The 16,788-nt window shown below is 32.9% G+C and overlaps 1 protein-coding gene and 1 long non-coding RNA gene across 7 annotated transcripts in view; one reads left to right on the top strand and one right to left on the bottom strand.

Moving 5' to 3' along the window:
- LOC146398660 (uncharacterized) overlaps positions 1 to 16,788 on the bottom strand; it is a 519,413-nt gene that overhangs the window by 3,943 nt on the left and 498,682 nt on the right. The window contains exon 5 of one of the 4 annotated variants that reach the window (XR_014820071.1): positions 5,184 to 5,830. The exons of the other annotated variants lie outside the window; for them this stretch is intronic. The gene's annotated coding sequence lies outside the window, so the exon portion shown is untranslated. Of the gene's footprint in view, positions 1 to 5,183; positions 5,831 to 16,788 lie in introns of those variants that run through there. 4 annotated transcript variants of the gene reach the window in all.
- The window catches only part of LOC146398661 (uncharacterized), a 200,129-nt gene that overhangs the window by 12,372 nt on the left and 170,969 nt on the right, over positions 1 to 16,788 (top strand). The gene's annotated exons all lie outside the window — the stretch shown is intronic.

The following is a 16,788-nucleotide window of genomic DNA, read 5'->3' as shown; positions in this document are numbered from 1 at the left end:
TTAATTTTCCCCAGATTACCATGCTGTTTTAAAGACTACTACATTATTCATTCTTATTTCATGTTTTAGTCATTTTTTGTCACTTATAATGATGTTTCTGTTTCATTAATTAAATAGAAAATGTTAATTCTTGAAATGTCCTAGAAATTGATTTAGCTCAGCCATAGATATTCAGCAGTAGTATATGTAGATTGTATTATGTGTTACTATGGTTCCTTCATATACCGATCTTATAGACTAGTGGAGGAGATAGTCATTGAAAAGTAGTAACAAGTAGAAAAATCACATAAATATGTGTGTATGTTTATATACATGTCTGTGTGTGTTTATATACATGTGGTTTACTTTTGTATTCAATATAAGCATAAATATGGTGAACTGGGCTGATCCCAACCAACTCAACCCCACTGTAAACTAACATACACTTTATGTTGGGTACAACATAATACTTAAAACATACATTGTAGCTTAAATGTAAGTAACTAAAATGTCCACATTACAGAGATTAAGAACCAACTCAGTATGAGAGGACACTAGAAGATTATGGGGTTATAGGAACCAGGTATATATTAAGAGTTGATGAGAGAGAAATATGACAAAGTGGAAACTTGGTCCTGTATGTAAAAACTTGTAGGCACAGCTATAGCAGTTTCAGAGTAAACAAAAAGGAAGGAATTATAAATGTGAGCAAAAAGCAAAAAATAAAAGTGGAGAAGACTAGCAATGGTGAAAAAGACAAAACTGTATAGTGCAAAACCATTGAAGATTTGAAGATAAACTCCCACCTTCCTTCACATACTCACTTTTGTACTTACTATAAATACATTATATTCAGCATTTTGTAAAACTTGTTATTACAAAGTAATAACACAAAGTGGCTCAAATAATAAGCAACTCTTTTTCAACTACGTTAAAATAGGGAATATACAAAATCACTTTATAATGCTAGTACATCCTCAAAGCTAGTCACAGATAATAGAAGAAAATAAAACAGACCAATTTGGCTTACACAAGTAGTTGTAATATTTGTATATAAATTACAAGAAACCAAAATTCTGTAGAATATGAGATGATAGTAACAGAACATTTAAAACTAAAGTTTTAAGTCACTGTGACTATCAAATTAGATACTGAAGAATTTCATTGAATTCTGATGCTGATTCTTGTTAAAAATCAATGATATTGCAATAAAGTGGATTATCATGAACCTAATACCTATATTTAAAAACTTAAAAATATCAGAACAAAATCATACTCAAGGGCAAATTAAAAAATTATCTGTTAAATCCACAAAAATCTAATGATTTTTATCAATCTTAGTTTGAACATTAAACTGGATTTCCTATCCAATGTCTGGTATATAAAGAAGTCTAACAGCTAAGGAAGGTTGGAGAGTGAATGAGCATTACCTGGTAGTCTTGGAAATATTTATATGTACTAGCGATTTCACTTTTAGGCATATTATCTAAGTTTTTCACATACATTTCAGGATATGTGTGATAATGTTTTTAGTAGTAAAACTTAGAAAAACAGTACTTGTCCACCAATATGAGAATAGATAATTAAATTATAGTATGTTGTAAAATAGAATACTATTTGGCAGCTAATAAGTTGAACAAACATATCATGTATTTTAATATTTCTGATATTAAAGCAAAAGGTTATTTAAAGAATTGACAGATTGTCATTATATGTACATGTGAAAAAACAGGGCAAATTGAAACACACACACACACACACAGAAAGATGATGCATCATTCATCAAATACACATAACAGAAGTATAGAGACAGAACTTTTTGTTCTTGTGTGGACCCTGGCCAGTGTTTCAGAAGACAAGATTGGATGAGCAGGTGTGTGTCTTCGGGGTTCTCCTGTTTGAGGGAGAGAAGTTAGAGTCCTGCAGTTTCCTTCACTTGGCTGTCGTTGACAGCCTGCAGGTAAGCACTATTTCCACAGATGAGACACTTCACCTTGTCTGGAAACAGTCAACTAAGGATCTCTGTGCCTGCTGGGCCAGATAAAGGAAGAGTCTGGCTTGCCCCGACTCTGACTTTAACTTGAGAGGAGAGTATTTTCTCTTTTGGTCTCTAAGTAATGCTAATAATTAATTTTTCCTGGCTTTCCATAGCCAATCCAGTAGAAATCACACTTTCAAATGTTAAAAATTTTGAGAAATGCTAAAATCAGAGGCAAATATTTGGGCACCTAGAACCAATACCCAAGAAAAAAAAAAAAAAGAATTATTTTAAATGCCAGAAAATCTTATTTGTATGCTCAAAAGCATACATTTGAGCAAAATAAACAATTTTAAATGATGACATTATAGTGTTAATTTAAATCCATTGTACTGATTTCAAAAACCTTTCATTTTTATAGAACCATGTACTTCCTGGAAATAAAGGAAAATTTAAGATCATCACGCTAGCCTATGCTCCCGTACTTTGACTTTCACCGGTGTTGCTATTCATTAACAACTCAGTGATATATCTTACCACCTCACCCTGGAGGTAACTGTCTATTTCAGTGTGGCAGTTCTAATTATTATAAAGCTTTTATGACATTATACTCACATCTGTTTTCCAATAACTCTACCTTTGAAGCCATAGCAAACAAATCTAAACTCTAATTGCAATGGAAGTTCTTCAAATATTTGAAACATTATAATTGTCTGAAATCTCATCCTGTCCCAAAAGAATCTACAGGCTTAGAACTTCTATGACAAATTTTCTTTCCTTTCTCTATCCTTACTGCTACCACTTGGAAAAAAATCTAGCTTAACGATATCCTTGTTAAATCATGGTTGTGAGAACTATGTACAACACTTCAATTGAAGTCTGAGAACCTGACAAACGAGCAGATGTTAGAATTGTATGAAAAATATTTACCATTTAATGATGTTATCATGATTAATCTTTTTTATTCTCTCTCTGAAAAGAACAAAATGTACTGCTTGCCTGTGTTTTGTGTCCAGTCTTCTGTGCAAAACACAGAATTTTTTTTTCTTTGTAGCCATTAGGGTTAGCATATTTTTTGTTAATGTTTTTGTGATCAGATTATAATTCTGAGCATTTAAATTGTATCGGGTATGAACCATTCCACCCAGTATGTGTACTGTTTTTAAGCTATAAGCCTTATTAAATCTCAGACTTTTGAAAGAATTTTATCAACTTTTCATATTTAATATATTAGTTATTTTCTCTGGGTTTATACCGTCTGCCAATTTAAACAACGTAGTCCTAAATTAAAATTTTTGAAGAGGGAAGGTTAAGGAAAGAGGTTCATTACACTGAACTCTCTTTCTTTATATTCCCAGAGTCTAGCAATATTGAGTGACAATGAAATGATATTTATTGAATGATGAGTCCTTTCATCATTAAATTTTCAGTGAGTGGTTAACTATCTATGAATTTACTTAAATGATTTATAATTGAGCCAAAATTTTCACCAATTATTACTTAACATTGATAATGTCTTTTAATTTGTTCCCCTTTCTTCCATCTTTTTCCCCCCTACTTTTATTTATCCCATTTCCTCTTGCCAGATAAACTTTCTTCTGATAAAATACTGAGAAGCTTCTTATCTAGCGTAAGAAACTTATTAATAATTGTTCCATACTAACCATGTATTTTTTCTTATCTCTTACCACTCCCATCAAAACTGGTAAAATCCTCCGAACTTAAGGTTTTAACCATTCTTGAACTTCTGCAATTGAATGAAACCTATTTAAGTCACAGATTCCTGGTTTATCCTTATTGTAAATGACAATAATAACAGTTATTGATTACTTAGATTTGTGGAGTTTAGTGATTAGCACTTTGTAAACAGTAAAAACTATGCTAATAAATGTTTTGTAGCCTTTGCCTAATAGTTCCCTCTAGAAAGTGGTGAAGTCAGAATTTAAACCCAGGTCTCTTGTATTTCAGTTACTGTGTTTATAATTGCTCTACTGTTTCCTCTAACCTCTCATAGTAATTTGTCATTTGCTTGTACTTCATCATTTTGCAGTAAGTGATACATACAGTTATACCCAGGTCTTTTATATGGTTTAGGAAAAATAATCCCCTCCCTCTTCCTCTTGGTTGGTGTTTTCTCCTATCTCTCCACTTCTCTTAACTCTTTCTTCCTCCTTCTCTTCCTTTCTCCCAATTTCATAGCTCAACACTGGATAAAAAGGTGTACTTTTAAAATATTCTCTTCAAAAATCAAGGAACAATTGGCCCACTTTTCCCTTACTTTATTATTTTTTCCTCAATTTTTTATTTCCTGAATTGACTTTGAAAACTTTGAAAATGCCATGAATAAAACTGGGTAGTTTCAAACAGATATTATATATTTTACTATTAATTTTAGTTTTGCATTGACCATACCATTAAAGGTTCTTTTAGATTTTGAACTTGTGGGTTTTATCTGTTAATAATTCAGATGGATTTCCCTGGCTGCTCAGCGGGTTAAGGATCTGGTGTTGTCATTGCCATGGCACGGGTTCCATCCCTGGCTGTGGAACGTCTGCATATTGTGGGTGTGGTCAGAAAAATAATAATTGAGCAATGATTTTGAAAGAGAAGAGTATTGGTTGTTAGCCAGATACTATTTTTGGAAATAATAATTTAAATATATTTTGATCTACCTCAAAAATTTCTCTCAAGTACCATACATTTAGGACTTCATTAATAATGATGCTCTACACTAGTTTGGGATAAAATATTCACCCAGATTCTTTAAGATATTTCTGTGTCATAATTATGAATTAATGATTTTAGTTTCCTTAGAGAATGCCTTAGTATATTTCTAATTTGCATATCTTATTTAAAATGAGTACAGATCAGTATGTGTTTTTTCATTCATAATATGTTAGGGACGATTTTTGACACGTCGTATAAATAAGGATGATTTCTGGAATTAATTCTTGTAATCTTAGGATCCTAAAATTACATTATTTTGTTTAATTGAGTTAAATGCTTGTAAATAACACTCCTCTTGGAATAATCTGGGAAACTAAAACAATTTACTGAGTAAATACATAGAATATTTAAATTTCAGAGTAATGATTTGACTAGAAAGAAAAACATGGATAAAAAATAGGTAATTGTGGTACTGGCACCATTTTAATTATGCTGATTAACTGTATTGCTTAAAATGTGTGATTGGAGAATTTTCAATAAAATAGAAGCCTATATTTCATTATTTCAAAGCCACCTTTTATTATTAATCACAGTGCATTAAAGGCAAACAAGCAACAACAGTAGGAAAAGCAATTTATCAAACTACTAAAATACTCAAACATTTTTGACTTATTATCTGTGAAGTTCTGCAGCAGGTAAAACATTGAAAACTCTAATACCTTAATCATTTAAAAACTTCTTCATTATATGGGTTTTGTGATCCAATGTCTTTTAATGGACAACAGACTCTTGAATATTCCTTTATTAACATTTTAGGAGTTATATAGCAACAAATATTTTGGCTTCCCAAAACCTTCATGATAGTGACCACATTAGACTATCTTTGAGTCCTTTCTGACCTGGCATTTCTTTTCTCTCACAATAATGCACTAGAAAGACTTTTATTTTCAGGATAGCTGCCTCATTACTTATTTTTATTTATGCATATATTTCCTATCATTTTGCAAATCGGTGATTGGTATGTATAGATGGACAGTGAACAGAAACTACTTACTTCACCTTCAGTCTTTAATACACTCATAATGCTTACATTTCTTGAACATTTCCAAACATGCTTTAAAATGCACCTTCTTCAGCATACATCATATTCTGTCTTCATTGCCTTCCTCTTCAGGACTTTGAAGATGTTCAGTTCTTTTACAGTATCTATGGTTGATGATTAATGACATAGTTGTGAAAATCAGTTCACAGCAACTGTGATTCTCTTCTTCTCTCTATTAAAAGTTAAGTAAAGTAGTGAAGCTTGCCAAAATCAACAAATTTTCATAATTTCCTTTTTTGTCTCAGCCAGAAATAAAATTATATGCACAATTGTGCAGATATTAATGCCAACCTTATTTATTTATTAATTCGCTTCTCTAGATAAATGGATTTGTCCTTTGAAGGATGAACTGCTGAGTTTTTCCTTTGAAGGATGAGCTGATAAAAAGTCTTTAAAACTCACCTATTTTCCTTCACAGAAGGATATATTGGCTTGATAATGTGGGGTGATGATGACACAAATGAAAAACCAACTTAAAAATGCAACCATGAGATGTGTTCCTACTAGGACACACAGCAATGTAATCTACATTCTTCCCTCTTAGCTCATATATTTTCTCTGGTGTCTGCATGTAGATTAAAGTGTGCATTTATAAATCCAAAATTAAAGTTAAGATAACTTTTGAAAGGAATTTTATTGAATATGTGAATAGTAAATTTTAAATTGTGAATGGTACCTGCATTTTTTACAATATGTACATGGATCTTTCAATTTTATGATACAGTCAAATTAAATCTTTATTACTTATGTTTCATCTGTTCTGGTCCATTTTCCATGAATGTCAATTCTCCATGGGTTTTATTGTCATTCCTCCCTTCATATCAATTGGTTATCCTTTACTTTATTACTTTCTTATTAATTCTGGGATAGATTTCCTGGAAGAGAAACATTACTGAGAAAATTTCATGCACCATTAATTTTTATTTTTACAAATATAATTTGCATATTTCACTTTATGTCTTCCTAGTAATTTAGTTTTTGTTGTCAAATTCATCCATCTCCTTATTCACTGCAATTTTCTATCTCTTTATCTCACTTTTTATTTATTTTTTCCATAGATTTAAAATAATTTATGATAGAAATAACCTAGATTTAGTTCCAAATCTTTTTATTATATATAATTATATATTACACATATTTATATATAAATATGTATTTATACATTGAAAACTATATATATATATAATATATGTAAATATAAAACTATTCCCAGGCTCCATGTGCCTCTGATTGCACATTTTAAAAAATAGCATTTGAAGTTATTAGTTATCCTCATACTTTGTAAACCATCTAATACAGTCTTCTTGCTTACTCCAATTTTATATTTTGGCAAAAATTGAAAACTGCCAATTAAAAAATATGTTAATAAGCCCATATGATTTCTTAAGATTCAAACTCAACAATCAAGTTATAGCTCTTATTCCTTGATCGAGAAGTAGAATAGGAAGTCACCTAGTGATTTTTTGGTTAGTAATCAGCAATTTCACCACTGTAGCCCGGGTTCTATCCCACACAAGCTGCTGCACACTGGGGCCAGAAAAAAAAAGTAGAATAATGTTAGCTCTCATCCGTAGGCTGTTCTTTTAAATTTTATGGTGGATACTGTAAAGATAATTAAATTCTTGCCTTGTTAATTTAATTTATAATAGATTTAAACATTTTTAAAAAATAAGAGAAATCAGAAAAACAAAGTTCAGATGAACATTTGAAAAATAATATTATTTATTAAATTTACTAAAATATGCTTTACTGTACATCTATTACTAGGTGCTGCACATTTTTCTTTTATCCACATAAAAGTTAAAATAACTAGAGAAAGTCTCTGTATTTATGGATAAAGTTTATAAACTGTGTTGGAAAAGTCTTTAGCAAATTAGTTAAAAAGAATTACCGAAACAATGCTTAGAACTGAAAGATGGCTGCACTTACTAGTTTTTGCTTTGTAACAAGTTCCTCTAAATTAAGAAGTTGAAAACCACAAACATTTGCTATTTTCATGTTTCTCTAGTTTGAGTAGTCAGTTATATAAGGCACAGTGCATGATGCCTTTCATGTTTAGTGGTTGGCTGGTTAGCCTTTGGAACCTCACTCATATGTCAACAAATTGGCTCAGTGTCAGGTCATGTGTGTCTCCCTTAAGCAGGCTAGCTTGTACTCGCATGATGTTGTTGCATTTCCCAAAGAACAAGATGCGATGAGTCCTCATGGGAATGTATTTCTCAAGCATCTGCCACATTTACACAGGCAAGTCTCATGTTCATGACTATTCTGAAAGGGTGGAGAAACTAATAATACATCCATTTTTTTCTCTTCTTTTTGCTTTTCACAAACACATTAACTCATTTTTCTCCCTAGAACAAAGTGTCATCCTGTGAGGGAGTCAGATAATCTTATATCCTTGGGGTTTAGATATGAAGGGTACAGCATGCATGGATCAAAGAACAGAGAACATGGAGTATCCAGACATCTCAGCAGGCACTGCCTGGAGGCATGTCTATTGGCAGAACAATACATAGATAAGTCAGAGTCAACATATCCTGGTGCCAATAACAAAATGTGATCATAGACTCTTTCCTGGAACTTAGATGCTGCCCTGCAGAGATGATTTTTTATTCCTATTATAAATTCTGGTTAAGTTTGTACCAATCATTATACATGTGTGTATATATGTGTGTGTGTATATATATATATATATATATATAGTATAAATGTGTATATATACAGATACACGCATATCTGTATGCACACAAACCAATTAATCTTGACTATAGTTGTTAAATAAAAACTGATACTTAAAGTTGGATTCATTCTCATAGGGAAGATATTCTTGTTCATGTTTCCAGATTTCCTTCGCGGCAGAAGTGGATGTGACTAAGGCTGTCTATACATAATTCAGATTCGTGTGGAAGCTTCCAGGTGTCTGCAACACAACTTTCTGATGAGTTTGAATGTCACATGAATAAGATTGACACAACTCAGTGCACATTTAAGAAAATTTTACCACTAAAATGTCTACTTTAAATCAAGTACATAAGCAATAGACAAAATGAGCATTGCAATTTATTTTATCTACTGTTCTTTTAAAATAATAATCATCATAGGAAAGAGTCTCTAAAAATAATTATCAAGTGTTTAATTCTCTGTGCACCTAGAAACTATGCTATTAGCAGTCCTTGAAAAAGACCTCAGTACTACTTTGTTATTCTAATTTCAAGTAAAGTAAAAGTTAAATACTGTTTTTTATCAATATAGAAATCCTTTAGAGTGCTTTTCATTGGTCTTAATTACTGGTAAGACTTTTATTCAAAATAAGCCATTAATTCAATAATTTTCCAGTATGTTTATATAGATAAAAATATACACAATAATCATGATTTCTGGGTAATACAACATCATTATTTAATTTTACCTAATATTTATTGATCCCACTGTATTATTTATTAATTTATCCATTAATTTACCACAGAAAGCTCTTTCATGTAACTTAAGTGTATTTGTGTTATAGTATATATTAAAAAATTATATGTGTATTAATATGTAAAATAATTTATGATTGTTTTCCTCAGATCTGTGTTTAAAATTATGTTAATTATGTTGCTATTTTTCAAAGTAATGAGTGCCCCAGTAGTGTTCTCAACCCCAAATATCTTTTACTATACGCTCTGATAGAACCTCCATCTTTGGAAGAAAAAAACCCTATCCCACAATGTATGTAGGGATTTATGAAGACTCTCCGTTGGGCTAAAAACCATCATCCTCTTAGTTACCAGATGACACATGCATTAATGTGCATTCATATCCAGACATTTATTTGTCTTATATCAAGCTTGGATGTCACATATAATATAGAGATATTCCAATCATGGATACATTTAACACTTCATTTCAATTCTATTTTAGTTTAGTGCTGTAAATTTTATTAGAAAGAAAAATAGCTCATCTAATTTCATTCAGATTGTTGGCAGCTTAACTTCTTTGCCAATGTGGGACTGAAGTCACCCTTTGCCTGCTAACTGTGGGCTAGGTTCACTATAAACTTCTAAAGGTCACCTCTCTCCATGGGCAGTTCACAGCATGGGTTTTTGCTTTCTTCCAGGCCAGCTGGAGTTTTTCTCTCTTATTTCCATTGTTTCTTCTAGCAAGACAAAACACTTCTGTAAAGGACTAATGTGATTTGATGACACTCACCCAGATAATCTTCTTATTTTAAGATCAACTGTGCCCTATAACATAACCTAATCATGGAGTAAAATTTATCATTTTTACAGATCTGGGGATTATGTAGGGCATCTATGCCAGGAGGAGGAAAATCTTAAGGGACATCTTAGTATGCTGCCAGACATTAATGACAGAATGTTAATGTAGGTGTAAGAAATGTTCTTCTAAGTTTGATCTCTAAAAATTATAACATTCTGGGAGAAATTCGAAAGGATGTAACTGACTGTACAACTGAAAATTGAAAATCTAAGGGCTGATAGGAATATGAAATGTGAGGATCTTACCACCCGCTCTGTTTTCATATTTGATTTCATGGCACGTTTGTAGAAACATAGCCATTACCAGCTATTTTTTGAAATTTATGGGTACCCATTTGTGCCATTAACTATACTATATTGCATGGGCCATTCAGATTAAATCAATTTTTGTCAAAGCCTTCCTCAATTTCCTCTTTTACTAAAAGCAGTCAATGTTTGCAACTCTGCAAGGCACACAATTTCTGGAATCTCTCTTCATATTTCATTACTTCTAATAGACTATCTCCTTCTTTTATAAGCCCATATTGCCAAAAATATCCACTAACAACTAATACATACTATTAACCTTATTTTACCCCAAGATCTTTCTCTACAGAAGGTCATTGGGAATTTGATTACTCAGTCAAGATAACATAGACAGCAAGATAAACAAATATTTTGCTTTCCCGTAATGTGTATGAATCTATTCCATGCTTACCACCTACAAACTGACTGCTAAATCAATACTATGTATATCAGATTTTTGCTTTTGTCACAGTCTCTAATTGAGGTGAATTTTACATCCATTTTATATGGTTGTTAATGGGCTTCTTTTCCCTATATAGGGCCCTACACTTCTGGAGTTTCTGCTGTCTTGTGTTGTGCCATCTGGGTGGCCTTCAAGGGTGCTACAGAAAGAAAAGAAAGGGATGGAGGAAGCACACTTCTGTTTAAGGCCCTGATCCAAATAAGAGTCTAGAACATGGCATAAACCTCTCATAACCACTAAAAGTTTATACTACAGCCCTCAACCAAACACACTGCAGAAAGAACATAAATTTAAAAACAATGAAAACCTTTGTTATTTGTAGACTTATTAATGATGGCCATTCTGACCAGTGTGAGGTGATACATCATTGTAGTTTTAATTTGCATTTCTCTAATAATTAGAGAAAATATTCAGCATTTGATACCATATTTACCATATGAAACAGCATTTTATTTATGGAGATTGAGACTGAATGTTTAAAATGGTAACTAAAAGTTAGAAAAAATTCAAAAATAAATATTTATGGGAGAATTAATTTTTCTTTGTCAAGTATCTGTCTTTCTTTCTTTCCTTCCTTCCTTCCTTCCTTCCTTCCTTCCTTTCTTTCATTTTCTTTTTTTTGACCACACCGACAGCATGCAGAAGTTCCTGGGCCAGGGATAAAATCTGTGCCACAGCAGGAACCTGCAATATAGCAATGACAATGCTCAGATCCTTAAACCACTGAGCCACCAAGGAACTCGCTCATGTATCTATTTTCCAATAGTTACATAATATGTACATATTTTTTATAATAGGAAAATAAAATGAAAAATATTTCTATTAATTAACAGAGCAAACATTGAGTGATAACCGTCTTTCTAGAACTGTATTAAATATTGCACTGATGAGCTGTAATTCTAGAGTTATGTGAATAGTACACTTGAGTACATGTTGGAAGTACTACATTAACGTAATATAAAAAGAGAACTGTGTAATTAATCTTATTGGAATTTATTAGGCATTATCAAATAAAAAACAAATATATGACTATGTATTAGAAAGATTTTACTCAAAAGGATTACAATTGTCACTTGATATCTGTGGGAGACTGATTTCAGGATCTTCCCTCCATGGATATCAAAATCTAAGGACTCTCAAGTCCCTTATATAAAATGTCCTCATTTTTGTATATAACTTATGTACATCCTCCCATATACTTTAAATTATCTCTCTGTTACTAATGTTGACCTAAAATGAATAGACTGCCAGTTCTCTCTATAGAAAAAATGGGTTTATTCAGGATCAGCAAAGAATTGCAATTTTGGGCGTGTCACCATAGTGAACTCTTCTATAGAGGAGAAGAAGGAAGTTGGGAGAGCTATAGCAAATAAAGAGTCCATAGCTATTCATTGACTGTGTTGTGACAGTCTCTCATTGGCTGAGCTCTTGCTAGGAAAGAAGAGGAATCTTTCTTCTTCCTATTGGTCTCTGCTATCCCAGTAGCAGTGAAGTTTCCCTTTTCTGGTCTACCAAGTCTATATAATTGAGGTTTCCATTTAAAATTTTTACTCCTCTAATACCTAATACAAATGTTTTGTAAATTGTTGTAAAAGCTATATAAATAATTTGACAGCACAGCAACTTCAAATTTTGCCTTTTGCAACTTTCTGGAGTTTTTTTTGGGGGTAGATATATTCTGCATTCTATTTTTTAGAAATAAATTTTATTGGAGTATAATTGACTTAGAAAGTTGTATTAGTTTCATATTCACAGCAAAGTAAATCAGTTATACATACACATATATCCTTTCCCTTTCAGATGCTTTTTCTCTATAGGCTATTATACAGAATTGAGGACTTTTTTTTTAATGTTTACAATCTGTGGTTTGTCAAATCCGTGGATGTAGAACCCACAGGTAAAGAGGGGCAGCTGTTTTGTAATAGGGCAGTTCTCTAATGAAGATCAAAAGTCTTTAAATAGGGAGGTATGCATGGAACTAGAAAGAACCAGAATTTGTGCAGTGGGATGAAAGGGTAGAGGGTAGATAGGTGAGTCTTTTACCTTGGCAGATGATTTGAATATATTCCTACAGGCAATGGAGAATCATTGAGTATATCCCAGCCTGTTCTGGGAAGGGGCTATTAAAGAGGGGCTGGGCGGTGGTTCAGATTGAGGGTGGGTCAAAATTCAGGGGCTTGGGGAAAAAGAGTGACTTAAGCAAAGTTTTGTTTATGGGTATTTTGTTTTGATTGATCAGTGGGTACAGGAAATTGAGCTAATCATTTATGAGACAAAGAATGGGAATTTGGAGTGTCTGGATCTGTTCATATAGTAGATAAACAGAAATGAGTGCCATCTTTGAGTCTTATCTAAATCTTGTGGTGAAAGGTGGTTGCATCCAGTAAACTATTTCTAGACATAAAGGGGTGAGAAGATTTCTTTTACTGTTGATCTTTTCCATGATCATTCAGGTTTTAGGCAAAGTTTAGTAATGTCAGCAGACTACTATGATATAGTACCAAGAGTGAAAATAAAGAAAATGTATCTTCGGAAACAATCAGTCTATCAGGGAAGGGAGGTGTGTTAACAACTCTCATAATTAACTGTTCTAATAGAGTTATGGAAAGAATATGTGAAAGGATGTGCATAGTTTTCATTCTCACTGTTAAAGATTTTTCCAGTTGACATTGGATGGAGCTCCTGAGGCAGGCAAATAAATGGAAAGACCTACTATGTAAAGTAAATAATCATACTTAGGAGACACAGACTAACTTTAGCATACATACAGGGACCACAGGGTGCATATGGGGAGAACTAAGAGACCTGGTTATGAGAAATAGACAGGGGTCAGCTAAAGACCTTGGCAGATGATTTGAATATATTCCTATGGGCAATGGACAGTCACTGAGTATATCCATTCATCTGAAAATTCCTCATTTGGTTATTTTTTGCTGCATGTAAACTTGGCTGAAATTTCACTCATTCTTTTCTTTGCTCCATGTTTTGAGAAGGAAGGGACTTTTTAAAGTTCACTTTGTAACTCTGAAATGTTAATTCAGTCAAAAACATTTGCAGGAGGCTAAGATAACAGCAAAATGTAGCATTCTTACCTTTATTTCACTTGACACCAGATTTTCTAGAGGAAAATTTAAATTCTTCAAATAAATTTTTATAAAAAATGGAACAATATAGCCACTATAGTAAGCTCATAATTTGATTATTTAATATTCTCCATAGATAGGTGGGGCCACTTCACTTCTAAAGAGGAAAATTAGTCAGATTTCAAGACGTTGAGTTAGAGTGCCAGTTAAAAATCTCAATGCCAAATTAAAAATCTGTGTGTCTCTGGATTTTGCCTATGGATAAGAACAACATTTCAGCAATCTTTTACTGTTTTTTTTTTTCATGCATTTTATCTCATGAACAAAGATTTAAGATGTCCTTGCCAATTCTACTCTTTCACCCCATAACTGTCTTTTCTTCCTGTCATTAGCAGTTGTTCAAACACCCCTCCAACAACTGCTCTTTCTTAATTCCTGTCCTACTTTAATTTTTCCATACTATAACATTTCTGGTTGGAGGACTTTCTTTTTTCCTTTTTAGTAGTGCTGTTTATGGGCTATAGCAATGGTTCTTAAACTTTAATGTAAGAATCTGTAAAAGAACTAATTTAAATGCAAATTCTTATAGTTGTCAATAAAGATTCTGAATGCATAAGTAGTCTTAGGCCAAAGAATGTCTGTATTTAATAGTCATTACAGATAATTTGAATACAGTGATTTCCTCAGCATATTTAGAGAATCATTACATGATGGGACAGAAAATCAACCTAGTTCATTCTAGATATTTCATTTTTAGAATCTGAGGTTGAAAACTTAGCAGATAATAGAGTTTGATATTGCTTTTTTGTATATTTTGCATATGTGCCATGTTATGTTTTAGTGGAAAATTTGTATAATGTGGTTTTTCTAGCCAAATACCATCACAAAGTCATCAAAGCATCAACATCTCTAGGACTGAGTTGTTATTATTCTGGTCATTATTTTTTTTTTTTTTTTCAGTGACTAAATTAGGGAAATTGACATTTGGTGGTTAAATTATATGAAATAAGAAAGACCACTGCATGTGACACCACCTTTGTAGAAATGACATTAGTATTGTCACTGAACATTTTGCACATAGTAACATGGCATCAAATACATTTTTCAAAATGAAAGATGATCTATTTAACACTTAAAATGGTAATAAATTGTGCATTTTTTAACTTTTTATTTTCTATTTTGTTTTTCCCTTCCATCCTTTCTTCCTTCCTTCACTTGTCTGTCTGTCTGTCTTTCTTTCTTTCCTTTTCTTTTCTTTTTCAGCAGCAGCTGCCACAATGGCTATCACTGCATAGGTGTTTTTTTAAATATTTGTGAATGAACAATTTAAATGAATTAATAAATGATACAATATCAAAATTTCATGTACTTAAGTAAATTATATTAACTCACTAAAAGGGGATGACATTAAACATACTTTATATTGATTATTACTGTACTGGGTTGAATATAGTCCCTTAAAATTTTATTTCCAGAGTTCCCGTCGTGGCGCAGTGGTTAACGAATCCAACTAGGAACCATGAGGTTGCGGGTTCGGTCCCTGCCCTTGCTCCGTGGGTTAACGATCCGGCGTTGCCGTGAGCTGTGGTGTAGGCTGCAGACGCAGCTCGGATCCCGCGTTGCTGTGGCTCTGGCGTAGGCCGGTGGCTACAGCTCCGATTCAACCCCTAGCCTGGGAACCTCCATATGCCGCGGGAGAGGCCCAAGAAATAGCAACAACAACAACAACAAAAGACAAAAGACAAAAAAAAAAAAAAAAGAAAATTATTTCCACCAGAACCTGTGAACGAGACCTTATTTGTAAATAATGCTTTCTGTGGAGGTAATCATGTTAAGATGATGTCATACTGGATTAGGGTAGGAGTTAAATTCACTGTCACCGGTGTTTTTATAAAAAGGAAGATATTCGGATACACACACACACATGCACATGCATACACACATAACAAGCATAGGTGGAAATAGCCATATGAAGATGGATGTAGAAATTGGAATCATAATACCACAAGTTAAGGAATGCCAAGGATAGCCTATAGCCAACAGAAGCTGGGAAAGAAGCATGGAAATTATATATATATTTTTATGTGTTTTTATTGAAGTATAATTCACTTACAGTATTATATTGGTTGCAAGTGTACAACATTGTAATATGATATTTTATGCATTGTAAAATAATACAATAGATCTAGTTACCATCTGTCATCCCACATAACTATTAAAATATTTTTACTATATTCCCTATGCTGAATATCCATCTCCATGACTCATTTATTTTATAAATGAAAGTTTGTACCTCTTGACCTCCCTCATTTATTTCATTCATTCTCCCACCTCCATTCATTTTGGCAACCACCTATTTATTCTCTGTTCTCTGCATGAATCTGTTCCTATTTTGTTATGTTTGTTCTTTTTTTTTGTTGTTTTTAGATTCCACATATAAGTAAAGTCAAGTCATATGGTAGTTTCCTTTCTTTGTCTGACTTATTTCACTTAGCATAATACCCTCCCTGGCCATCTGGAATGATGATTTCTTTTTTAGCGAGTATTATTCCATTGTGTCTATGTACTACATCTTTATCCACTCATCTGAGGGCACTTAAGTTGCTTCCATATCTTGGCTATTGTAGATAATGCTACAATGAACATGCAGGGTATATATCTCTTCAAATTGGTGGTTGGTTTTTTTTTTTTGTCTTTTGTCTTTTAGGGCCGCACCCATGGCATATGGAGGTTTCAAGGCTAGGGGTCAAGTGAGAGCTATAGCTGCCAGCCTACACCACAGCCACAGCAACGTGGGATCTGAGCTGCATCTGTGACCTACCCCACAGCTCACGGCAACACCGGATCTTTAACCCACTGAGCAAGACCAGGGATTGAACCCGTGTCCTCATGGATGCTAGTTGGGTTCGTCACTGAGCCACCATGGGAACTCCTGAATTGGTGCTTTTGTTTGTTCAGAAAAATACCCATAAATG

The sequence above is a fragment of the Sus scrofa genome, chromosome 11, assembly GCF_054392235.1.
Source record: "Sus scrofa isolate SSC_HxYL_T2T_F1_AM1 chromosome 11, Sscrofa_HxYL_maternal_Yorkshire_Landrace_v2.0, whole genome shotgun sequence".
Classification (NCBI taxonomy): domain Eukaryota; kingdom Metazoa; phylum Chordata; class Mammalia; order Artiodactyla; family Suidae; genus Sus; species Sus scrofa.
This window is presented reverse-complemented; position numbering and strand designations above follow the sequence as displayed.